The sequence below is a fragment of the Hyalella azteca genome, unplaced genomic scaffold (assembly GCF_000764305.2).
Source record: "Hyalella azteca isolate HAZT.00-mixed unplaced genomic scaffold, Hazt_2.0.2 contig10944, whole genome shotgun sequence".
Classification (NCBI taxonomy): domain Eukaryota; kingdom Metazoa; phylum Arthropoda; class Malacostraca; order Amphipoda; family Hyalellidae; genus Hyalella; species Hyalella azteca.
The window spans coordinates 304096-330582 of NW_025940961.1; positions in this window are offsets into that span (position 1 = coordinate 304096).

Below are 26487 nucleotides of genomic sequence, written 5' to 3' on the forward strand. Positions count from 1 at the left end.
ATGTCGTAGTTACGATGTCGTAGTTACGATGTCGTAGTTACGATGTCGTAGTTACTATGTCGTAGTTACGAGGTCGTAGTTACAATGTCGTAGTTACAATGTCGTAGTTACGAGGTCGTAGTTACGATGTCGTAGTTACGATGTCGTAGTTACGATGTCGTAGTTACGATGTCGTAGTTACGACGTCGTAGTTACGATGTCGTAGTTACGATGTCTTAGTTACGATGTCGTAGTTACGATGTCGTAGTTACAATATCGTAGTTACAGTTCGGCCCAACAGTTGAGTAACTTGCCATGTCAAGAAAGTCTACGGACACGAGTAACGAAAGTGCGTTTAAATTAGGGAGTACAGCCAGAATGCGCGAGACCCTCGCATTAGTTTGATTATATGCATCGCTGACGTAAGAAAGATTTAACGGAAGTATTGCTGATTATGTCACATAAAATAAAAGTGAAAATTTGATATATATTGTGAAAAATCTAAAGCTTTAGTCTCGTGAAGAAAATATTTTCGTTACACAAAGTGGTATCGGAGAATGTTTCTAGTGTAATGATTGAAACAATCGATTGACAGAGGTAATCGTGGCGACAATAATGCTAGCATATCGTTATAAAATTCAAAGAAATATTGGCGAGTTAAATCTGCATCACTGGAAGATGGATAACTTAATTAAGTTGTAATGGCAATTGTGCTCGAATTTTTCTTAACAAATCTAAACGTTTATTGCAGCAGGATAAGGAAGGTATAAATATTGCCTGTACTGAGAAGTACAATGAATTGTCCTTTGTGTATATAAGACCAGATTGTCAAAACATTTATGTAAGCATAAAGTAGTGCATTCATGTATAACCACAGGTATATGGTCATTTCAACGTTCACGATTGTTTTCCTGAGTGGTCAGAGGTTAAATTTAAGTGGATTCATTCTTAAGGAAGAGATTCGGCCAAATAAAAAATTGCAGGGAACATGTGTAAGACAATAGCTTCTAAGCCGCACCTTACAATAAAACAATCAAAATAAATACAGCTTCTCTTGTACTTAAAATCTCCTGAGAGGTCGCCCACACCAGGACAAATTGGTGAACAATGGAAAGAAATCGTGTGGTCAAATATGGGTTCTTTGGACGCACGGAAGCACTTGTCTATCAATTGCTGCTATTGTTTAGAAAGATCAATCTTATTTTCTTTTATCTGCCTAAACTCAGGCCGGTAGTGGCATGGACCAAGTCTGAGGTTTTGGTTTGTTGGAACTTGTATTTTGAGCAAGAAGTATAAATGGTTTAGCGGGAACAGGTGATGTAACAAAAACAAATATAACTGCTGAAGTATTTTTTTAATATACCATGTAGATTTCCGAGGCGTACGTGCAAGATATTTTTCACCCGAAATTTAGTTTAGATTATTTTTTTCGATATAAATTTATCTTGCGTGAAATCAGCATGCTTAAATTTGGAAGGAACTGTTCCCTTGCGCAACACTAAATTAGATCGCATTTTATCTTGGCTTAGGAAGAAACGGAAATTCTTTTTCAGAAAAAGAATACAAGCGTAGCAATTAGCAATTATTAGCGTACCACTTTAAGCGCTGACTTTGAAGTAAAATCGAAATAAATGAAACAAAGTAATGTATAAGGAAACTGTTTACCTATATTATTGAATTGACCATAACCATCCAATATAGTTTTTCATCAAACCTACCTGTTTACGACCGAAAATATAGCCGCAGAGAATGTATACGCAGAACAAACTTTCATTGGCATTTCTAAGTGATGCTTCCATTAAAAGTGCACATTAAAAAATCCTGAAACGTAGAGAATTTCCGAGAGAGGCCTCTCTAGGTGACCGCAGTGGTTTCTTCTTACTTTTTCTCGTAAAAAACCGTCCAGAAAAAATCAACCGCGGGGCCTGTGCTCGAAAACAAACACAGCGGCCGGGACACAAAGACAGACGAGTCCCGCCGTCCCGGGGAGAATGGGCGTCCCGCGGGATAATTAGCATCCCAGTTGATGACTTCATGGGACACTTGATGTGTGGGTCACGGGGTATTGATGGCGACTTCATGGGACTCTTGATGTGTGTGTCACGGGGTATTGATGGGGACTTTATGGGACACTTTATGTGTGTGTTATGGGGTATTGATGAAAACTTCATGGGACACTTGATGTGTAGGTCACGGGGTATTGATGGGGACTTCATGGGACACTTGATGTGTGGGTCACGGGGTATTGATGGGACTTTATGGGACACTTGATGTGTGGGTCACGGGGTATTGATGGGGACTTATTGATGGGGACTTCATGGGACACTTGATGTGTGGGTCACGGGGTATTGATGGGGACTTTATGGGACACTTGATGTGTGGGTCACGGGGTATTGATTGGGACTTTAGGTGATATCTAAGAGGAATTTTATAGAAGGTGATAATTTAATTAAGAGGACTTCTTCATAAGGTGATAATTAAGAACACTTTATTGATAAGGACTCTTTTTATGTTCCGTGTAACTTTTTTCTTTTACTACGAGATACTCATACGACACTCATACGACACTCATTCGACACTCATACGACGCTCATACGACACTCATACGGCACTCATCCACACTCATACGACACTCATACAACACTCATAAGGCACTCATACGACACTCATACGCCACTCATACGACACTCATACGCCACTCATACGACACTCATACGCCACTCATACGACACTCATACGACTCTTCGGTGTTTAGTGTTTATTATTTTTTTGCATATAATAATATTTTTGTGATAAAGATTAATATTTGAACGTTGAATATAACATCCTTGTACATATTTGTAACATCATTGTTACATTCTTCTAACATCCTTGTAACATTCTTGCTTTATCCTTGTATTTTTGATAGATTTATCGTCTTATGCAATAATTCTAAGTGAGCGTCATACCTTCTCTCCGCTAACTATAAATTCGAAGCTTAAACTCTCGTCAATTTCTACAACTCCTGGAGTCTATACATTCTGCCAGTTAGGTCTAATATTTTACGGGTTATCTGCATGTTTATTGTTCAGTGTATAATATGAATTTATTATATGAAATAAACGCGCGTTTTTGGTGCTTCTGGATCACATTTACCAAGCTGGGGGCGGGAGGTGGTTTTAAATGTGGAAGGGGGGGAGGGGAGAGGCTGTTTTAATGTGGGGGGGGGAGGGGGAGGGGAGGCTGTTTTTGAAGCACCTGTAGCGGCAGCTTTTGTTTTTAGGCATCGTCTAAAAGCCTGGACAGTCGCGGCATAAAAATATCCTGCTAAGAATTCACGTTATTGGTATGTTAAATTCACACATGCACAACAAAAATTACTGTAATGATATTGCATTTTTTGTACATTTTTATACTTCTCGATTTATTGCACTGATAAATTCAATGAAAGTATTTAATATAATAAACACATTTATGTACACATTAAAAAGTGATAAATGAGTCCAATGACGAGAAAAATCATTTATAGTTAATTTAAATTCAAAATATACTAACTCACGGTAATTCGGGTAATAATTGTATGGTGATTACCATATAATGTACATAAAAGAGAATACTTAGCATTAAAAAAAAAGAAAACAAGATGACATTTACAAGCGACTGTCCCATGAGTCAGTGGTGAACCGTTACTTAAACGTCCTATATACCTGGTAGCTGTACTGGGATTCTTGTGGCATTTAATAGGTTTAGTTGTGGTAGACACTGTCGTATGAGACGACGTTCTATTGTATGCTATGGTATTGTCTGATTAGTCTAATATAGAGCACAATAATTTCTAGTGATTTACAACGTCGATAAGTTTTATTCTCTGACAGCATATTTTAAATGGCTAATTTTTCAAATTTCATGCTCCGGATTGCTCCTAGTGTTTTTTAGTCATTTGTTCTAATGATTAAATTGGTTTTTAACAATGATATTTTGGCAATTATTTCGTCATTTGTTCTAATTCGAGAATCGTAATTGTGATATTTAATGTCGGTCGAACGATTTAGGAGTAAATTATATACAATAACAAACTTACGATATTGCAAGGTTTTTTATCATCAAAGGTGCTTATTTTGATCATAAAATATATTTTTTCGATTAAAGTGTAGCATTTAAAAAAAGTTTAAAATTCAAATTTAAATATTCCCCTGATGCATAATGAATTAGGCTTTACAAGACATTATTGAAAATTTTACATGAAGTGCGTCATGTAACTTGAGCTAATGTAATGAAATAATGTCAATATTTATGTTAAAAGTTCTACTGTAGAATTGTTAACAACGCAATGTTCTACGGTAAAATTGTTAACCAAATTCCTCATATTCAGGTTAAGTCAAGGCTTGAGGCAAGGATAAGTTAGGTCATTGTTTGTACAGCGATGTTCTAAAACTTCTTCTCAAAACTTATTCGGCTTATAGACCAGTACGTAGGCTAAGACCTGTATAGGCCTACAGGCGTACGATGCAGTAAAGTGGAGTCTTGCCTCACATAATCTCTTGTTATTGTCTCAGGTGCAGCAATTTGTCTTTTCCTTTTGCCCTGGAAACGCATTAGTGGAAATGAAGAAAGAATTGGTCAGTAGCTGAGATTTGTACACGTTGTTGGGACATGGGTGAGTGGTGCGAGGTTAAAGCGTGAGTAGACATGGGTGAGTGGTGCGAGGTTAAAGCGTGAGTAGACATGGGTGAGTGGTGCGAGGTTAAAGCTGTCTCTTATACACATCTAGATGTGTATAAGAGACAGGTTATATCACGCGTGGAAGGACCGTTATCTCACGCGTGGAAGGATCGTTATCTCACGCGCGGAGGGACAACGATATCTGGCATGAAAGGATTGTTATCTCACGCCTAGAAGGATCGCGATATGACGCATGAAACGACGGACATTATCTACAATTTATTAATTTGAAATTCAATTTGATTGAACGGAACTTTTTTTCAAATTTAATGTTGAAAATTAATGTTTAACAGTTTCAAACTCATTCTTTCTGACGTTCTTCCTAATCTGGTTCATCCTAGTTCCGTTCTTCCTAATCCGGTTCTTCCTAGTCCGGTTCTTTCTAATCCTGTTCCTCCTAATCCGGTACCTCCTAATCCGAATCTTTCTAATTCGGTTCTTCCTAATCCAGTTCTTTCTAATCCTGTTCTTCTTTCTAATCTGGTTCTTCTTTGTACGGTTGTTCCTAATCCGGTTCTTCCTGATTCGGTTCTTTCTATTCCGGTTCTTTCTAATCCGGTTCTTCCTAGTCCGGTTCTTTCTAATCCGGTTCTTCCTAATCCGGTTCTTCCTAGTCCAATTTTTCCTAATCCGAATCTTCCTAATCCGGTTTTTCCAAATCCGGTTCTTCCTGATTCGGTTCTTTCTATTCCGGTTCTTTCTAATCCGAATCTTCCTAATCCGGTTTTTCCTAATCCGGTTCTTCCTGATTCGGTTCTTTCTATTCCGGTTCTTTCTAATCCGGTTCTTCCTAATCCGGTTTTTCCAAATCCGGTTCTTCCTAATCCTAATTTCATGAAAACTTCGGCTGTTCATTCTTCAATAAAATTAAGCCCGGCAAAATTTAAGATAATATTTCAATTTCAATTCATCGACATACGGCACTCAAAACACTCCAACTAACTTCAAGGAATGAATAATATTTTCAATTTCTGGCTAAAATTCTAGAATGAGGTTTAAATTTATGTAATATATGCTTATGTAATTAAACATGAGCTTTAATTACATATTCAAAATTCAAAACAAGAATGATTTTGGCACCAACCATTTACGCCATTTATTCTAAAACTGTTGACAGAAGTTAATTAATTACATAATTAATGAATTAATGTTATTGATAATGATTTCTGAAGTATTAAATTAGCTGTACGACGTCTCTTCCGACCCGTTACTGAACATTGCATACACATCAATATTCATCAGCAATGAACAACTTTCATGACAATACATAATCACAAGCACAGTTCAGGGTCTATACTTTCAAAAAAAGTTAAGAGATCGGTAGTTCATCAGCCAATCATTGACGGCCTTTCAAGCAAAATCCACCAATCATAGACAAGAAAATAGAGCGTATATAAGTACTTACGTTCACTAAGACTTCACTTACGTTCACTTTTCACCTGAAGTCTCAGTGAGAAAACGGCCATGCTGGCCACTAAACGCATTTTCTGAGGATGTGGCCTCTTCTTTAAAAAACTCATATAAGCCTTTATAATAAATCCTCATGCCCCTTTATAATAAACTCATATAAGAGGCCATACCTATTGCAGGCCTATTGCAGGCCTATAGCAGACCTATTGCAGGCCTATTGCAGGCTTATTGCAGGCCTATTGCAGGCCTCCTGCAGACCTATTGCAGGCCTATTGCAGGCCTATTGCAGGCCTATTGCAGGCCTATTGCAGGCCTATTGCAGGCCTCCTGCAGGCCTATTGCAGGCCTATTGCAGGCCTATTGCAGGCCTATTGCAGGCCTATTGCAGGCCTATTGCAGGCCTCCTGCAGACCTATTGCAGGCCTATTGCAGGCCTATTGCAGGCCTACTGCAGGCCTATTGCAGACCTATTGCAGGCCTATTGCAGGCCTATTGCAGGCTTATTGCAGGCCAATTGCAGGCCTATTGCAGGCCTCCTGCAGGCCTATTGCAGGCCTATTGCAGGCCTACTGCAGGCCTAAGCGCGAACTATTGATGATATTGCTGCTAGTGAACAGATGAACTGGTAATCATCACAGAGCTGATGTTCTTGTGCGACGATAATCATTATAAAGTACACATAAGTGTTTAGCAAGATTATGCTTCAGAAATAATCGAAAAGATCGAAGTTTACGCCTAGTAAACCGCAAGTGCAAAATACTTTGGCCGCCGAAAAAGCGCGCATATTTTACCAACGAATTGTAAAAAAGTTCTTACTGCAAATCCTGCCAAAAGTTTCAGGTCTTTCTATTACTCTCCTAAACGGCGGAAAAGAAAGATTATTTGTAATGTAATATGATTTGTCTGATTAAATATGATGATCCGACTGCAGAAGAGGCCATTTAAAGGCCAGATGAGGGGTTCTTTAAAGGCCACAAGAAGGGGTTCAATAAAGGCCACATGGGCCTCTGTCTCGTCTCAGTCGACGCCGCTGCATAAAATTGGTTCACATTACGAGGCTCTGGTGCGCAGGTTTGGGGCGCAGGTTTGGTGCGCAGGTTTGGTGTGCAGGTTATACAGGTTTGGTACGCAGGGTATACAGGTTTGGTACGCAGGTTCGGCGCGCAGGCTCGGCGCGCAGGCTAGGTGCGCAGGTTTAGTATATACGCAGGTTATACAATTAGTTTGGTGCGCAAATTCGGTGCGCACGTTTGGTGCGCAAGTTCAGTGCGCAGGTTCGGTGCGCAGATTCCGTGCGCAGGTTCGACGCGCAGGCTAGGTGCACAGGTTTGGTGCGCAGGTTTGGTGTACAGGTTTGGTGCGCAGGTTCGGTGCGCAGGTTACACAGGTTTGGTACGCAGGTTCGGCGCGCAGGCTTGGTGCGCATGTTCGGTGCGCAGGTTTGACCCGCAGATTTGGTGCGCAGGTTCGATGCGCAGGTTCGGTGCGGAGGTTTGGCGCGCAGATTTGGTGCGCAAGTTTGGTGCGCAGGTTCGGTGCGCAGGTTCGATGCGCAGGTTTGACCCGCAGATTTGGTGCGCAGGTTCGGTGCGCAGGTTCGGTGCGCAGGTTCGGTGCACAGGTTTGGAGCGCAGGTTTGGTGCGTAGGTTTGGTGCACAGGTTTGGTGCGCAGGTTTGGTGCACAGGTTCGGTGCGCAGGTTTGGTGCACAGGTTCGGTGCGCAGGTTCGGTGCGCAAGTATCTCGCTCTTGGGGCTTATGAAGTTATCAGGCGCCAGGCCTTGTATATATGGGTGAAGTGTAAACATCCACACACACTGACATGTGTGGCGTGTGCACATGGTTATGATTTTATTAACTAATTAGGATGAATCGATCATTATCTCAATTAAGCTAAGAATTTTGCTGACAATTTTCTGTATTCAAATTCACGATGACAAAAACGATTATAAATACACAAAAATTACACTATATAACCTAGCATTTTATCAAAGATCTTATATTCGACCCCTTATATCTTCCTTCCTTTCACCCCTCTTCCTTTCCCCCTTCCCACCTTTGCTCCCACACTTTCTCGCACCCTTTCATTAGCCGCGCGAGACGCGCTCAGAGCTTCATGCCGCTGTCGTGATACCGCTTCATCCTGCTCATCTTTGCAAAATATTTGTTCTTTATCATCAAGAATCATCACGCTCTCCCTGCCTTCACCCTTCACCCCTTCCCTCTGCTCTTCACCCCTCACGAGACGCTGCTTAAGGTGGGGATAATCACCCCTCTTCCCTCTGCTCTTCACCCCTCCCAGCATCCATCGATGATGGTCTCTTCATCCCCTTTTTTGTTAGGATTAAACTGTGAGAAATCCATCCCTATATACCTCGGTGAAAATTATTTTTCTAAATCCTTGATGGTTGGAACAAAAGTGTAAATAAGGGTTCTTATATCTATTTTTGGGGGTAAATCTATATAGGGATGCTCAGTTATCTCTTCCACCCTACCCTCTTCCGTCATTGTTATTTATTTATTCGTTTATCACCAAGTCCTACTAGTGGGATTTATGGGATTTAACTGCTGCAGTTCAAAGAAATATAGAGTCGTAAATAAGTGTAATTTCACCAAAATACCGATCAACTCTGCTATTTTGTGGGTCTTCCTGACTCAGTTTGGCCTGTCAAAAGGGCATACCAATGCTACGTCCCGCTCTCTGCTTGTAATATGCGTTAGAAAGTGGGACACTATTTGGAAAATAATACCCATCCATTTTTCTTAGTGATCCTGTGCGATCATTCAGCCGTGCAGGTCCAATGGGCCCTTGAACATCGGGCCCATTGCTGATACAATGCGCAGCACGAGGCCCAACTATGATTTTTGGCCCAGCAATAGCGATTTGGCCCCGACAACCGTCTGCCCATAAGGAGAAACAATGACAACGGGCCCATAAACAATTTTATGGGCCCGCAGCAGCGGGCTCATAAAACGGTGTTCGGTCACTTCACTGGGTCCTTGGCCCCGTATGCAGGCACCATTAGGAGAAACAATGAGCAGCAGCGGGCCCATAAAATGGAGTTCGGTCCCTTCAATGGGTCTTTGGCCCCGTATGCAGGCACCATTAGGAGAAACAATGAGCAGCAGCGGGCCATACAAGGGGCGTGGCCCACACCGGACTGGCAGTCCCATAAATTGCAACAATTGGGCAGACCAATCCTCCTGTGGGTGAGCGATGGGCGCTCGTAAATCCTGGGGGCTTGACGGGGAGTAGGACTTTGATGCCCCATGCGCTGGGTACGGGGATGACTTTGATATCCCAAACGGTGGGGACGAGGAATGGGACTTTTATACCCCTAACGGTGTGGATGGGGATGATTTTGGTACCCCAAACGGTGGGGAAGGGGATGACTTTGATACCCCCAAAAGGTGGGGAAGGGAATGACTTTGATACCCCAAACAACGGGGACGGGGGTGGTTTTGATACCCCATACGTTGCGAACGGGGGATGACTTTGATACCCCAAACGGCGGGGACGGGGATGATTTTGGTTCCCCAAACGGTGGGGACGAGGGAGTAGGACTCTGGTACCCAATACGTTGGGGACGGGCGCAGGCAGATCGTCGCACAGGAGGAATAAGGCGCAGGCAAATCGTCGCACAGTTGGAATAAGGCGCAGGCAGATCGTCGCACAGTTGGAATAAGGCGCAGGCAGATCGTCGCACAGTTGGAATAAGGCGCAGGCAGATCGTCGCACAGTTGGAATAAGGCGCAGGCGCACAGGAACTGTGCGCCTCAGGCGCAGGCGCACAGGAGGAATAAGGCGCAGGCAGATCAGTTGGTCGGGCTGACGTTGATGTCGCATCTCGCAGAAAGCATCGCATAATGCAAAACATTTCCATGCAAATCCCGCAGCTGGTCACCCGAGAACCGGCCGCCAGCTGGCCTCATCACAGCCTAACTTACACGAGTCTCACATAGATCTTGTGGCTTCTAGACTCAACTCTTAGATCCTGGATTCAAAATACCAGCTAATAATTCAACTTTCTAGTAGATGAAACCAGCAAAATCTGTTTATTTAGTCGTTGAAGCCTGCATTGTCCAGATATATAAAAAGTGAGACCTGTATAATGCATATTCCAGCTTTATACAAAATGTGACCTACCAATTCTAGATTAACACATGGTGAAACTGGCCAATTGCGGCTTTTTAATAGATGTGATCTATTAGAGACCTATTAATAATTATTATAGCTTTCACTCCCCTAGACTGGTCGAGATCAGATACACTTGCTATTCCAGAAATCCTCAACAAATCCTATATAGGCTTAACTTCTAGATGCTAGACCGAGGAGACGAGGTTTTCTAGTCCATTTACTGGACTCCATTCCTGCTCAACGTTAACCTGGCGTCAGAGATGGTTATTATATGGGGCATGAAGTGATGCTGATGATATGGTAGATTAAAGGTTATTAAAGATAACCTATCGTCAGAGATGATTGTTATATGGGGTATGAGGTGACGTCGATGATAAAGTAGATTAAAGGTTAATAAAGTGACGCTGACGTCAGCGACGGTTATTATACGTTTTTTTTGTGACGCTTACGATATAGTAGATTAAATTTTATTACAGTGACGCTAACGTCGTAGAAGGTGTGATGATATAGTAGATAAAAAGTTAATATTTTTTCATCTTGAGCCCAGAATCGCTTCGGAAGACTATATTTAATTCGATAACGTTGAACTTTTACATATCATTCTTAGTATTCTTGCTAAATTGAAATTATAATAGAAATCAATAAGTATTTGTATTAAGGTTTCTGTGATACTGAAGGCAGAGTTCAGTATCATCAATGAGAGGAGCATCGAATTTGTCGTGATTAAAGTTATTGTCGCATCTTCGCTGGCCAACTATCAGCCGATCATTGGCCGAAGATTGGGCTTATCAGAAGCAATAATGCAGTTGAGTACCAATAATTTCCATGGTTATATTAATTAGTTGCTCTAAATGTAGAGGTTGTAATTTCTTCAGTAGAAGAGTCAAGATGAGGCTACGAACCGTTAATATAACTGCATGGTATGGAATAACCAACTATGTTTCAATCTTATTAAGGCAAGTTTCGATTTCGATTCAAAATTTATACTCGTTTTGATAATCGGCTAATGAATCTTGGATTAATTATCTTAATAAGGTAGATAGTATAATAATATAATAATAAGGTAGCACTCGTAATTGGGGCTTTACTATTTTAATTTCCAGTTATTTTATTAAGTTTGTTAATTAATTCATACCAAATATTTTGACTTGTAATAATCTTTCTCGAAATAAGGAATAATCTTATTTCTTATTTCTTTATACATGTAGATATTCTAATCAAAGGAGATTACTTGGATAATATGATTTTCATCTGATACATTTCGGATCTTTCGACCTAAGTTTCGTCTCTCATTACTTTTAACTGGCAAAAAGAAAAAGTTGTAAATATTCTGGATATTTTCGAAAAAATTACACTTTTTGGAAATTCAACAAGGGTCTCCAGTGATTGATTCCAATGGGCAGTAGGTCTGAATTATCCAAAAAAGGACACTTTTTGGAAATTCAATAAGGCTCTCCAATAATTGATTCCAGTGAATAGTGTGTCTGAATTATCCAGAAGTTTATTTATAAGACGACTAGGAAGATATTCCCACGTCTTGTGGCCAGGCGTCAGTGAGCTACGCGCGCAACAAGAACGTCGCGAAGAAGTTCATTTGGGCGACGGCTGCTCGGGCACATAGCGATGTCATGCCTCTATCCTATAGATTACCTTTCAGTCTTCGCAGAGCGCTCATCGTTATTGTCAGCAATAATTAAATCCGTCCTAATGAATGAATCCCTCTAGGAGCAACAATAAATAGTCACAAGCTGTTGGCCCAGTGTTGCCTCTCGTCAAGTACTGCCATAAATCTCGGGCAGGTCTAGAGCCGGCCTCGCATCGCCGTATCGGGGCCGGTATCGCAGCCATATCGCCGGCCGTGATCTGTGTGTGGCGTGTTCGGCGCAATCTCGTAGCTTTAGTTCAGCGATAGCTCTTTAATTGTCTTCGCATCCAGCCAGCTACCGTATTCATGCTAGCCACGAAAAAATCAGCATGTCAGAAAAAGGCGCACATCATGTGTCAACGAGTCTCGGAGGATAAAAAGCAGCGCTCTGGGAAGAAATACTTGAGTTTGTTCCTTATCGGCTTGAGGTACGAGAGTGACCAGGAACATCTCGGCAACCAGCGCGGGATGAGTCGCGCGATAAGAGCTACCGACCAATTAACAGGGCCGCCTCACAGCCTTGCTAGCAACTTAGAACATCCCTACTACCAACCCAAAACTGATGGCTTCATTTCCTGCTTCATCATCAACGACGATTGTATTTATCCATACGTTATTGCGCAAATTCAATTCAAATAAACCTCTCATTCTTCAATCTAACGTCAATAGGATTATCGTATACTTATGTATAAGCTCGTAGGGGTTAAAACGTTCAACTTATTAGCATTTCAATTAAAAATTTTCAAATATAAAATGGACCAAAGTAAACCTATATGCGAGAACATGGCTGGATGGGGATTGCAAAATTAAAGCATTGCGTTTAATGAGGATCGGCCTGAGGCTCGACGATGTCGCTGCCGAGACTGCCACGCATAGTTCACACCACTTGTTTACAACCGGCGGCCAGCAGCTTTTTTTGTCTTCTTGTCAGTTTTAACGAAAATGAGAATGTTTTTGCTGAGGACAAAGTGAACTCGGCAGGCATGCAGATCGCCTACATAAAGAGGCTTAGGCAGCCTACGTAGGCGCGCGTACATTGAAACTATGTTGGGTCTTTGAATGAATGTTTCCTGATTTGGCCGAACTCTACTTGTATGAACAATGAAAATAACAATTTTCAATGTGCTGAATTTGGCTGAATATTAAACTTGAGTTGAATATCAGTTGATTGCGATTGTTACTTACTTATCACGAATGCGGAGTAAACTCTTGAAATCCTGAAATTTTAGTGAGCGCAATTCAAAAATTCTCAGGCTATGTTGAATTACTCTCCATATTGTGCACCAGCTCTAGCTGGGGATTGAGATTGAATTTCCAAATTATTGGTGTAAATTTATCTGAAAATTTATTAACTGTACAATTAATGTTAATGGGTTATTTCCAATATTGGACGTAAACAACAAAAGTTAACCTTACCCATGAACATTAAACAATATATAAGTAATATTGTATGCCAAGTAAGGAGGTAGCGGCTACTTAGCGTATGATACCAGTTGCATGGATCTCTCTCAGAATTAATTTGCTCGATTAAATTTATATTTGCATAAAACCACTTAGTAATTAGAAATTAGGAGCCTGGGCTTTATTAGGTGAAATGCAGCTGATTGCATTACTCATATTCAACGCTTTTTATGTTTACCTAACATTATTGCTCATTTCATGTTTTAAGGGGAGCGTCTAGGGACAACTTTATCTCGGTTATTTAAAGACGGATCGATTCGAAATTTGGTACACGTATGTAAAACGGAATTCTAAGACTTTTTTTCGTGTGTATTTTTCGAAAAAAATGAAAGAAAACGTGAAATTCTTAGAAAACGGCCAAAAAGGGGGTACTTTAGAAATCCTATCTCCTCCTAGGATTTTCAAGCTACAACATCGATACATACAACAACTCATTTTTGTGGGTGTGGGAGCATTTTTTCCGATATTTTTCGAAATTTTTCGATTTTACCCCCGCCCTCCCCCACTTTTTACAAAATAAAATCCGAGCTGTAACGAAATTGGAAAAACGACCAAGTGAAGTTTGTAGATCTTTCCTTTCAAAATCGAATGGTATATGTCTCATTGATGTAGCTTCAAAACTGTAGGAGGAGATAGGATTGCCGTGAGAGATGTTTTCAGCTTTGGCAACTTTTCAGTAGAGGCAAAAAACCGCCGCGCGGCACGTAAAGGCACGTAACGTAGCCCAGATACCAAAAGTAAGCATCAACTCACTTCAAAGTCAGTCATCGGTGCATGGAGCCACTAAATGAACACCATCCCGCGTGCTGTCTGTGAGGTTACTGAACTCTAGCCGAGTGAAGAGCACATTTTATAGTTAATTTCCCCCTTTGGAATTACTGAAAGCCCCCACCTCCTTCCCCCATTACGGGATCTGTCGTGAACGCATAAATCAACGTACAGAGATGGTTCTAGTACCATTCGATGCGTCAGAAAGTAAGCTTTAAGATGAGCCTAAAAACCGGAAAAGCCAAAATTTCGACCTTTGGACCTAGACGCTCCCCTTAATAGGCGTTCGGTTTGGTATGCTTGAGAAACTTCTATTGAAGAAGTTTTTTTCGTTGCTTTGCTCACGATAGTTACAAATGGGATGGATATATTATGAATTTTCGTTACATTTCATCTCATTGTCTCAACAATGCAATTTTCATCGTATATGAAATGCTTTTAAATGCGGTTAAAAAATACGAAACAAATAAAGTCGTAATCATCCACCTCGTCACTAATTACCTTGACGATTATTCCCTTAGCAATAATTATTGTATAAAGCAATAAAATCCTAATCTTTATTCTTTCTTCTTTATTCTTTCACAGCAATAATGTGAAAGAAAGTTTACACGTGAATCATCTACCTCGTCACTAATTACCTTAACGATTATTCCCTTAGCAATAATTATTGTCGGTACCCCAGACAAGCGCCGCCTGTTCACTCGGTCTTCCCCCGACTCTGCATCAGGCGAACCCCTTCGCCTTCTTCCGACTCTGCATCAGGCGAACCCCTTCCCCCAACTCTGCATCAGGCTAACTCCTTCCCCCAACTCTGCATCAGGCTAACCCCTTCCCTCACCTCTGCATCAGGCGAACCCCTTCCCCCACCTCTGCATCAGGCGAACCCCTTCCCCCGACTCTGCATCAGGCGAACCCCTTCGCCTTTCACATTTGATTGATCGTCTGAACCTCATCAGATATTTCCCTTAGAACACGCGGCCCCTTATCCAGTATTTTGAGCCATAGGCGTGTTATCGGAGGCCAGAAATCGGTCAAAGTGTTAGCCGGTGTTATTACTTGGATGATTTTATTAATGTTTTGAACGTACAGTAATTAAACTTGAATAAAATAATAATTATTTCATGCACAATCAACACTGTGAAGCTAATTGATTGGGAATTTACTGGCAGCAAGTAACAAGACATTACAGGGTTACTTTGAATGTAGTATATAGTAATATTGGTGGTGTTAGTCCTAGTGGCTTAGGCGAAATTTCGACACTCAAGTGGGTGTCGTTTGGATAAGGGTTTTTCATTTGGATAATCTTGAAAGCATAGTTTCTGCAAGTATGACATCAGAAATATTAGCTATCTAATACATAAGATAAACAAATATAAGCAAAATTAAATCCAAGTTAACCAAAAAATATCATATCAGAATCGATAATGAAGGACTAATAAATTGCAGCACTAAACTCACCGAAGTATTTCGCCACTAAAGAGGTTTGAACTACGAATGACAATTTATCTCCAGGTAAACTTCGGTCGGATGACTGAAGGTCTGAACAGAAAGATTACGTGAAGCGTACATGTTAAAAATTGCGATTACAGATGATGCAGTCTTGTCATTTAAAGCTTCAAAGATTGTTCTCAATACACAGTGTGTCGTAAAATATTGTGAGAATTGAAGGGTATTTAATATTAACAAGCGCCATTATCTGCTCGAACAGTTATGCAGTTATTGTTGAACGAAAGTGACTCATGACTTAAATGACGTTGAATGATATTTTATATCGCGTAAAATATTGTTGAATACTGAATGACTATCAAATGAGTCTTAATTATACTAAATGATCGATACAATACTATTGATAAATTCACGATAATCTATCGAATGATGCTGAGAGATGATTAAAAATGTTTCCAGTGATGTTGAATGATTTATCAAATGACGTGGAATGCGATACACTGTAGGGGATCTGTTCACGTTCCATTCTTGTCCAGCGAGTGAAATTATGAATTAATGAATTAATGAGATACACAACTGTACAATTGGAGCACCACTGTACAATTGGCGCACAACTGCATGATTGGTGCACAACTGTACAATTGATGGCAACTGTACAATTGATGGCAACTGTACAATTGATGCTAACTGTACAATTGGTACACAAATTGTATTGTTGTATCGACGGCCCAAAGGAGGGCAAATATACGGGACACGTCCAACGTTACATCCGGGACCCGAGAGCGGGGTGACCTGCCTAGCGACGACTCGGAGACGGAGGACGACGAAGGCGGCGCATCAGCGTTACCGGGGACTAGGAAGTCCTAAACTCATCATAAGGTCATAAATTAAAGTCATAAAATCTCAATATTGATGACAACTGTATAATTTTTTTTTTAAAGGCCTCCCACACTCACCATTCCAACAAAAAAAAAAAGGAATTGATTTTATTAATTAAAAACAGGGAATGGTTTCATGTCAATGATCAGGGCCCCGACCTGTATAATTGGTGCACAACTGAACAATAATTATTGGTGCATAACTGTATAATCGGTGCACAACTGTACAATTGATGCACAACTGTACAATCGGTGCACCACTGTACAATTGCTTTACAACAGAACAATTGCACATTTAAGAGACACACTTGGTTTATTATCCTAATTAATAAAGACCATTAAGTATGTTCATCAAAGACCAATCGAAAGGTAAGATTCATTTTGTTCACGAACCTATAAATGAACGATAATTTAGCAATCCTTCTATTGATGTTGACAGCGGTGTTCATTTTCTTTTATAATCGCCGTTATTGGAATTTATAACAAAGAAAAAATCCTGAGATGCTACGCCAGGCGACGTGTGAGCGGCCGACGCCTGGAGTGTTCAAACAAAAAACATTTAATGTTTTTAAACAGTTTAATGTTTAACAGTTTAATGTTTAACAGTTTAACAGTTTAAACAGTTTAATGTTTAGTTGTATATACTTGGATAAAGAACGCCACAGTCCACGTACGGTCACGCGTTCAGTTCAGTCAGGAGATAAGGTTTGGGATTATGTATAGTGAATATTTAATGTTTTAGTGTCTGAGAAAAAAAAAACCCGTCTCAAAAACGAGGAATGTGATGAAACTACGAAATTATAGTTTATTACAATAAATTTTTGATATTCAAGGCTTAAAATGCTAGAATTTTTGTTTGAACTTAGAATAATGTAATTTTATAATTTTTTTAATTAAAAATTTTGCTAATTTTAGAACAAATCACTTGCAAGTGATGTTATTTATATTAACGGTACAGTAACAAAAAAATGTCTTTATTTGTAGTTCAGTCATAAAAAATAGAATCGAGAAAAAATGTGACCAGTTTAGATTACAGAGAAAATTTTGCATACTAAAATGAAGGATTTGTTAATTTCAGAAAATCGCTCGGGCTGTATACAAGTTTCTGCCAAATATTGAGCGAAGAAATGGCGTCATAGAATAATAATAAATACATAAACTTACTTCACACAGTGACTGCTCACTGAGTTCAGTGTAAATACAGTGTGTACGTTCTCATCTTGTGCTGCAATATTACATTGTTTAGAACAAACTCGTCTTTATATCTAAGCAGTTATGCTCAGAAATGATAGCCTAATGAAAGGGTGATGGTGATGGGCGTGAAGGTGATAATGATGGTAGTGGAGGTGTCAATAATAATGGTGAAGCGTGTAGTGATGAGGCGTCGTGATAGTGGTGATGAGTGTGTCAGAGATGACGGCTGGGGCGGCGTCTGTGTGTCTGTTTAACCGATCACAGATAATGACGGCCGCTCCGACATGGGATGTTGGCCTGGGGAGATGTTGGATGTTGTGGTTATGTTGAAGATGTTGGATGTTGTGGTCATGCTGTGGCTATGTTGAAGATGTTGGATGTTGTGGTCATGCTGTGGCTATGTTGAAGATGTTGGATGTTGTGATTATGCTGTGGCTATGTTGAAGATGTTGGATGTTGTGGTTATGCTGTGGCTATGTTGAAGATGTTGGATCTGTCTCTTATACACATCTAGATGTGTATAAGAGCAACGCATGAGTGTTTATATTGCTGTGCAACGCATGAGTGTTTATATTGCTGTGCAGCGAATGAGCGTTTGTATTTTGTTGTGCTATCAAGATATGTGCACGGAATGATCGAGGCTTGAAAAGATGCGCACCTCTGCAGGCTTCGTGAAATTCGAGTATTGGAAAAAGACTTGCATGGATGATTCTGCCGAGCTCAATTATGGGGAGCGACTTGGCGGATGATGGCTTTAAGGATTAAAGAAATATGATGAAAAGTTTATCAATTGAATTGTATTTGTTGCTAATAAGTTAGATATTTTTTATCTCACGGGAAGGGTATGAATTATCTACAAGAAAAAATGGAATGCAAACTTCATGATTGAGGAGACATAATTATTTCATAGAGACAAAGAAAATTTTACAAAGCAAGGTCATAAATATATAAAAAAATAATTCACAGTGAAATGTTAGTCATGGCGCATCTGATATGATTGGAGCAAGACAATCTAAAAGCCTTTAAGTAAATATGGCTTGAATTTGAAGTGAGCATCCTGAAGCGCAAAGATGGCGCGTTGTTTGAAGTCGTAACTTGAATTTCGTGATCGAAATGAGGCAAAGATTACACCGTAGCCCAGTGATAAGAAATCGAAGTAACTCGTGGCGAGCGCAACACTCGCTCATTCACACAAAACTCATCAGATATTGGCAAGATCAAGATGAAAAATGGGCTGGCGAGTGGGGCAGGTGAGTGGGGCAGGCGAGTGGGGCAGGTGAGTGGGGCAGGCGAGTGGGGCAGGTGAGTGGGGCAGGCGAGTAAAGAATATTATAGTTAATAATAAAACTGAACAAGAGATACTGATAGCCTCTCAAGAATAATGAAAATACAAAATTTATAAAAGTCGATCCAGAAGAAGATAAACAATAAACAATTATTAGTAAATTCAATATATTTCTCGACTAGCATTCTATATTAATGATGGATATACCACTGTATGTTGTTTACTAGAAACTACTTCTATATGCATCGGATAAATTGAAAGGCAAGTCCCCATTAAGAGGACTTACAATTTTTACTCACTTAATTAATAGTAAGTGTTATTTTACTCACATTGGCAGCACTCATTCATGTGAACCCGTCGCGTGTCATGAGTACGGCTGACTCATCCATCTCGTTATCGTTAGCGAGGTGATTTATTCACCCCAAACACGATAGTAATAATTCAGGCGCAGCGATAACTCACTTAATAAAGATACGGTGCTTCAAGTCGCTCAGACACACGCAATTCACGACACTCGTATTGCTGAATTGTCGTGTGAAGGAATTGTCGTGTGAAGGAATTGTCGTGTGAAGGAATTGTCGTGGGAAGGAATTGCTGCGTGAAGGAATTGCCCCGTTAAAATATGCCACAAAGTATTTGTCATACCAAATATTGCCCGTTAAGTTATAATGTCGCTCTGCCTTTGTCAAGTTTCAGATTTAAGGCTGTGAGTGCAGCGATGTGCATTTTGCTACTGGAATTTATTCTATGGGCTAATAAACTTAGCGGCTATCAAAGTTTGGGTTAAATTTTGCCATTCGGATCAATTTATCAGATATTTCTGTATATCGGTCGGCTAATCCAGAATAATTTTCACTGAATAGTATTGAAGAACAAGGCACGAAACTCTAGGGCAATATGCTGCTCTGCAGAATAGCAGACTTTGTGACGACGCGAGTAGGTTCGTTTTACTCAGAATTGTTCAGGGTGATCATGAAAGCGCCCGATCCGTTTCACTTGATTCGCGGGTATAGTTTTCTAGTGGTGGAGTACAATTTAAGAAGGATTTACGTATTACGAAAAGAGTTTGATATGAGTGGAGTTTTATACGAGTAGTATTGGATATGAGTAGTATTTGATGTGAGTGGTGTTTGATATGAGTAGTGTTTGATATGAATAGTGTACGAGTAGAGAGATTTAAGTAAGTCAAGTTTACTACGCGGGAGTTTAATACGAGTAAAATTTTGTATGAATAGAGCTTAATATCGCTAAATTTTAATATGAGTTGAGCAAAATACTAGTTCAAACGTGTTAGATTTCATTATCAGTTTGTTTTATTAGGTAGAGTTTGAGATACGTAGGTATTTATTGGAGTGCGGTTTATTGTGAGTAAAGTTTTACATACGCCTTTGATTTGCTGGGGTGCTTAGGACGTCGTTTAAGTTTCTGTTCGTGCGAAATGACCTATATAGTTAATGTCTGGTCATAGAAGTTGTCGTAATATGAGTGTCTGGCCAAAAAAGAAGCCGTATTTTAAGTGTTTTACCATAAATGATTTCGTTTTCTGAGAGTGATCGTAGAAGACGCCGTATTGTGAATGTTTGACTGTGTATGATGTCGTATTTTGAGTGCCTGGTCGTAGAGGTCCTAGCCACAGCGCTCGGCTCTGCTAATCCCGATGGCGTGACTAACGCGTGCGCTCTTAGCCATCAGAAGGCTTAGCCATCAGAAGGATTAAGCGATCGTCTGATTAGTGAACACTGAGCGCGGTGGTCAAATGTCCATTGTCTTACACTGTACAATGAAGTCGCTATGTATTATATGTCATTGATTATAAAGTTACGGGCTACTTTTCGATGCGAATACTGGATAATTAAGCCTTTTACTCGCCTAAATGCTATTGTAGATGTGTAGATCACACTGTGTGCTCTTTGTAATGTAAATAGATGGAGATTCAAAGTATTACTGAATATCTCGTTCATAACTGAATAAAGTAGCATTCCTTGAGCTGCTATCTAATTGCAGCTCACTGAAGCTTCCCTTTGCTTATCTAATCAGCGGCAGCAGAGTGCCTCTGCCCCGCCCTGCCTCAACCCATCGATGATTTATAGGCGAACGGCCGACGAACGGCCATCGATGGGCCAGCCTCACAAAGAAATAATTTCCCACTGGGGATCGAAGTCACTCAGATGGTCGAAAGATAGCTTTCATGCCACTCCAGCACATAAAGAAACCACTCCAGCTTATAAAGAAGCTACTCCAGCACATAGAGACTGCCTGGTCGACTCTATGAAGGAGTTCACTCCTACCGCCACAATGGGCGCTGCGTGGGCCACCCTCACGGCGTCCTGCTGCTAAGTCCTTTTGTGGTCGCCCGCATCACTGATTATTAACTAATTATTTATGGATTATTCTAAACTACCTATTAGTTTGCTTATAAATATTCAGTAATTAATATGATTACTATGCTTGTAAGTACCGGCATTAACATTTTAGAAATGGAGCTAACAAATTTAATTTATTATAATACAATATAATATAATATTTTAAGGATCGAGTGTATCGGCAATCTTGGGTTCCAGGTGGAATAATTTCACACGCGTTGTGTTTCTTGCCAACGATTTCTGCCGAACACGAAACATTTATGAAGACAATACATTATGAAGAATTTGGGGCGTATTAAATGTGAAAAGCGCTTTAATTTGATAAGTTTTAAGTTCCGTATAAGCAGGTATTTGAGTCATAATAAGTTAGTACAACATCCTCGGACAGTTGGGACGCATCAAATTTAAAATGCGTAGGTGTTTTTTAAGACGTATCAGGTTTAAATGCACAGAATTTGCGACGTAATAAGTTTAAAATGCGAAGGTATTTGAAACGTACTATTTTCAAATTGCCAAGGTACCTGCGACGAGCTAAGTTCCAAATAGGACAACAGAAAGTACCGGAATGGGTTACAATTAGAAATAGTGAAGCAGCTTATAATAGGCCAGTGATGTCGACAGCAAGAATCGAAGAGGCCAGTGAAGTCAACACCAACAGATGAACAGGCCAGTGATGTCGACACCAAGATGAAAACAGGCCAATGATGTTGACACCAATTAACCCTAATAAATTTGAGAGGTGTGGGCGACCCTGCTTTTGGGTCGCCTAGGACTTGGGGAGCACGTAAATCAGCATCTCTATGTCCGCTTCTGCTCAGGGTTCGAAGATGCAGCCTCTAGGCAGCTTGTTAGCTCGGTATGACTCGGCTCGGCCAACCCTTGTCATATTCTCAGGCGACTATAAAGTCGGATAGGAAATTCTGACCAGAAACTGACTTCGATCGGGTGGCCAAGCGCAGACCCAGAATAACTTTGCGCCGTGTGTAGTGACTATATGTCGGCTTAAGCCCAGGCGGTCCCAAAAATTTGTTAGCGAAGATACGAACGGGCCAGTGGTGTCTACGTCATGACACGACCGAGCCGGTGATGTCGACGCCATGACACGACCGGGCCGGTGATGCCGACTCCAAAATACGTGATGCTGATGCCAAAATATGAGCAGACCAGTGATGTCCACTCCACGATTCGAACGGGTCGGTCCTGCCGAGGCCAAGATGCGAACGGCCCGGTGGTGCCGGCACCAAGATACGAACGGACCAGTGATGCCGGCGCAAAGGCACGAATGGCCCGGTGGTGCCGGCACCAAGATACGAACGAACCGGTGATGCCGGTGCAAAGATACGAACGGTGGTGCCGACACGAACGGGCCGGTCATGCCGTTGCAAAGACACGAACGGTGGTGCCGGCACCAAGATACGAACGGACCAGTGATACTGGCGCAAAGATACGAACAGGCCTGTGATGCCGGCACTGAGATACGGAGGCAGAGATTCTCCACGCCGCTTCTAATAAAGCGAACGCTAATGGAAGAGTTCGGGATTAGCGACCATCATGTATGTGGAGGGGTAGTCTTGTCTTTATATATGAGTGCATCATGAATGATATGAATATCGCTCACTGAATGAATCATAAATGTTACAGATGAAGCTCTGTCTTGCTAATGTCGTGTTCACGGATGTCTACTACTGCTCATGTTATAGATGAAAGTGTCGTGAATTCTATTATTATCACTCATGTTATGGCATATTTAGACGTGAATATAGGAGCACATGTTTCTGTTCAGAAAATGATCGTGTCTGTTTTGATCCACTTTTTACATCGTGAATGTTAATTATCCTTAAGTTTTCACGAATCCACGATAACCTTCTCAAGTTGCTTGATGAATAAAATGAATATCGTGTATTTCGTTTATATTGTTCAATACACTGTGGTTTTGTTTTGATTTTCTATTGAAATTGTGTATTGAACAGTGTACTGTTCAATACACTGTTGTACTGTTGTATTGTATTGAATTGAGCCCGTGTATTTCCTGTGTTAGATTATTGTTTGGATGTTCTTTCTCCTGATCACGATATGCTTCATACCTTATACTCTCCATGTATGATTAATTTAAAATGAATAAAATGCTTACTAGACGATGAATACATTCGTTGCATATTCATCTTTTATGCTGCTGTCTGCTTGCTTTCAATTTGCACAGTATAGTACTGTTATTATAATTGTATTTTTATAATTATGATTATAATTATTATTATTATTATTATTATTATTATTATAATTATTATTACTATTATTATTATTATTATTATTATTATTGTTTTTATTATTATGAAGACGTGTAGACTATGAAGACGAGCAGACTATGAAGACGTGCAGACTATGAAGACGTGCAGACTATGAAGACGTAATGAAGACGTGTAGACTATGAAGACGTACAGTCTATGAAGACGTACAGACTATGAAGGCGTACAGACTATGAAGACGTGTAGACTATGAAGACGTACAGACTATGAAGACGTACAGACTATGAAGACGTGTAGACTATGAAGACGTGTAGACTATGAAGACCGTTCATCATTCATTCATAGAATGTGAGTAAATTCATCTCGGATGATCTCTATACACTTTGATGCGCCCTCATAATTTATAATCTGAGGAGTTACAATTAAGTTGAAAAAAGCATTTGTTTGAAAATAAACTTTGTTTGTATTGCACTAACGCTAGATTTGGGGGAAGTTAGCACTCGAAAAAAGTGGAAAATATTAATATCCCAATGTGATTTAATTATGGAAATTTGTAATGTATTGTCTCGATCTCGTTGCAGGTGTTGAAAGCCTCACTTCATTTCCATCCCAAAACGTTATGTAGATATTTACAAAATTAGTAATGAAAATAATCGGCTTTTCATTAAAAAAAACTCAGAGCTGAATTGAAATTTACAAATTAAGTAATAAACATCAGCAGCTGCCTGTTATATAATATCCTAAACTTAATTTAAAGTTCCAAAAAAATTAGTGAGCATGAAAGGTTTGCGATTAAAAATAAGCTAATGTTGAGCGCCTTATTATAGTAAGCTAAAGCTGAGCCCGAACAGAAATGAATATGAATGTGTGGCCTGAACTTCCCTCGAGTCTACGGATGTTCGTCACCTAATTTAATGTTCCCGGCCATGCGTTAGGCTAACATCATGAACGAGTTTAACCTGAGCTAAATTAGTAACACTGATTATATTTTTATAAAATAACAATACAGGTTTCTAGATGAATTTCAGCTGAATGTCTAAAATAATTTTCTAAACGGCACCTAACATTAAGAATTAGGATTTTGGCGCAATCTGTACACATGAATGCAATGACTCATACAGCCTCATATTGGTATAGAGACATTCATTCACAAATTAAGGCCGTCTTATCGGTGGCCGGTCATTTGTAGTTCAGCGGACACTGAAATGCATGGGAACAATTGTAGAACGGATTGATGACGACCAAATATAAAACATTCTTTATCCGCATGCATATTTTAGAGCTGCTAGAATCGCGGCTTTTGTTCAGACTGGTGAAATCTTGGTTGGGTTATCGTCGGTCTAAAATTAGTCATGACAAAATTAATTATCGAAAATGAGTGAGGTGAGAATGATTAGTTTATAATTAAAAGTAATAGTTGACGCCATTAATTTTTTGACAAATAACAGTACGGCTTATCATTAAGGTTCGAAATTGAATTAATAGCAAAATAACCGTAGCTTGTCCAGTGAACGAATACGAGAGTAACTACAGTCTTACTTGAGTTATGTTATTTGGATTAAAGTTACTCAAATGCTACGTGCGCTACATGAGTTGTAGTAGTAGTGTGTAGTAAATTAGTGTAGTGTATTAAGTAGTGAATTAACTCATGTATAACTTGAGCTACGGGCGTATTCCTAGAGTTGATTTCGTGTTACTTTATCTACATAAGTAACACTAAAGTTACAATCAGTTACTAATTGAGTTACGCGTTTGTTACTTGACTTACCTTTGTTTACTCAAGTTTACTGGTTGTTAATTATATAACGTGAACATTCCTTATCCTTAACTTACGTGAGCGTTTCTTAACTGAGTTGCGCAAGATTTTTTAGCTGAGTGTTATTGGGCAACGCTATAAGATAAGTCAACATCTAAACGAGAACAAACAGAGATATACACTTGTGATGAACGCGTATTTGTACGGAAGTTGCACCTGAAGAATGAATGAAATAATATAATAATAATTGTTCATTGCAAATTAGATGATTTCGGTAATAATATGTACAAAATACGAGGATATATCACAATTAGAGGAACTATTCAGGAGTTATTTGAGGAAAATATTGCCAAGGCTGAAGTGAGGTTACAGTTAAATAAATTAACGACGAAAGTAAATGTCTATCTAAGTAGTTCGGATGTGATGCTTTAATACGTTGAAATTTTACATTTTTAGTCTAAAATCATACCCGAGTATTACAGAGTTTTGTCAGAGTTCAGTACTCAGATGAAAATATATTTGATTATTTTTATCTTATTCACTGCGTTTCAGTCTGGAAGATTGATCGTAAGCTTTCAAAAGGTTTGATATTTTAGAAAATTCAAGAAGATTACATATTGTTTATCTCCAGCCTCAAGTTACTTGAGCTGCGTAATATTTACTTGAGTTGCGCGAAAGTGTATGAGTTGCACTTGAGTTGCGCAAGAGTTACTTGACTTGCGCCAAAGTTACTTGAGTTGCGCAAGAGTTACTTGAGTTGTGCATGAGTTACTTGAGTTGTGCAAGAGTTACTTGAGTTGTGCAAGAGTTACTTGAGTTGCGCAAGAGTTACTTGAGTTGAACGAGTTACTTGAGTTGCGCAAGAGTTACTTGAGTTGCGCAAGAGTTACTTGAGTTGTTCAAGAGTTACTTGAGTTGCATAGGAGTTACTTGAGTCGCGCAAGAGTTACTTGAGTTGCTCAAGAGTTATTTTAGTTGTTCAAGAGTTGCTAGAGTTGCGCAAGAGTTACTTGAGTTGCGCAATAGTTACTTACTTTGCGTTACTTGAGTTGCAAGAGTTACTTAATTTGCGTTACTTGAGTTACACAAGAGTTACTTGAGTTACACAAGAGTTACCTGAGTTGCGCAAAAGTTACTATATAGCAGCGAGGTCTAGTCACGCGTATGAAGGCAGGGTATGTGGGCGTGATGCGGTATATCAGGTGTCAGGGCAAGCAGGC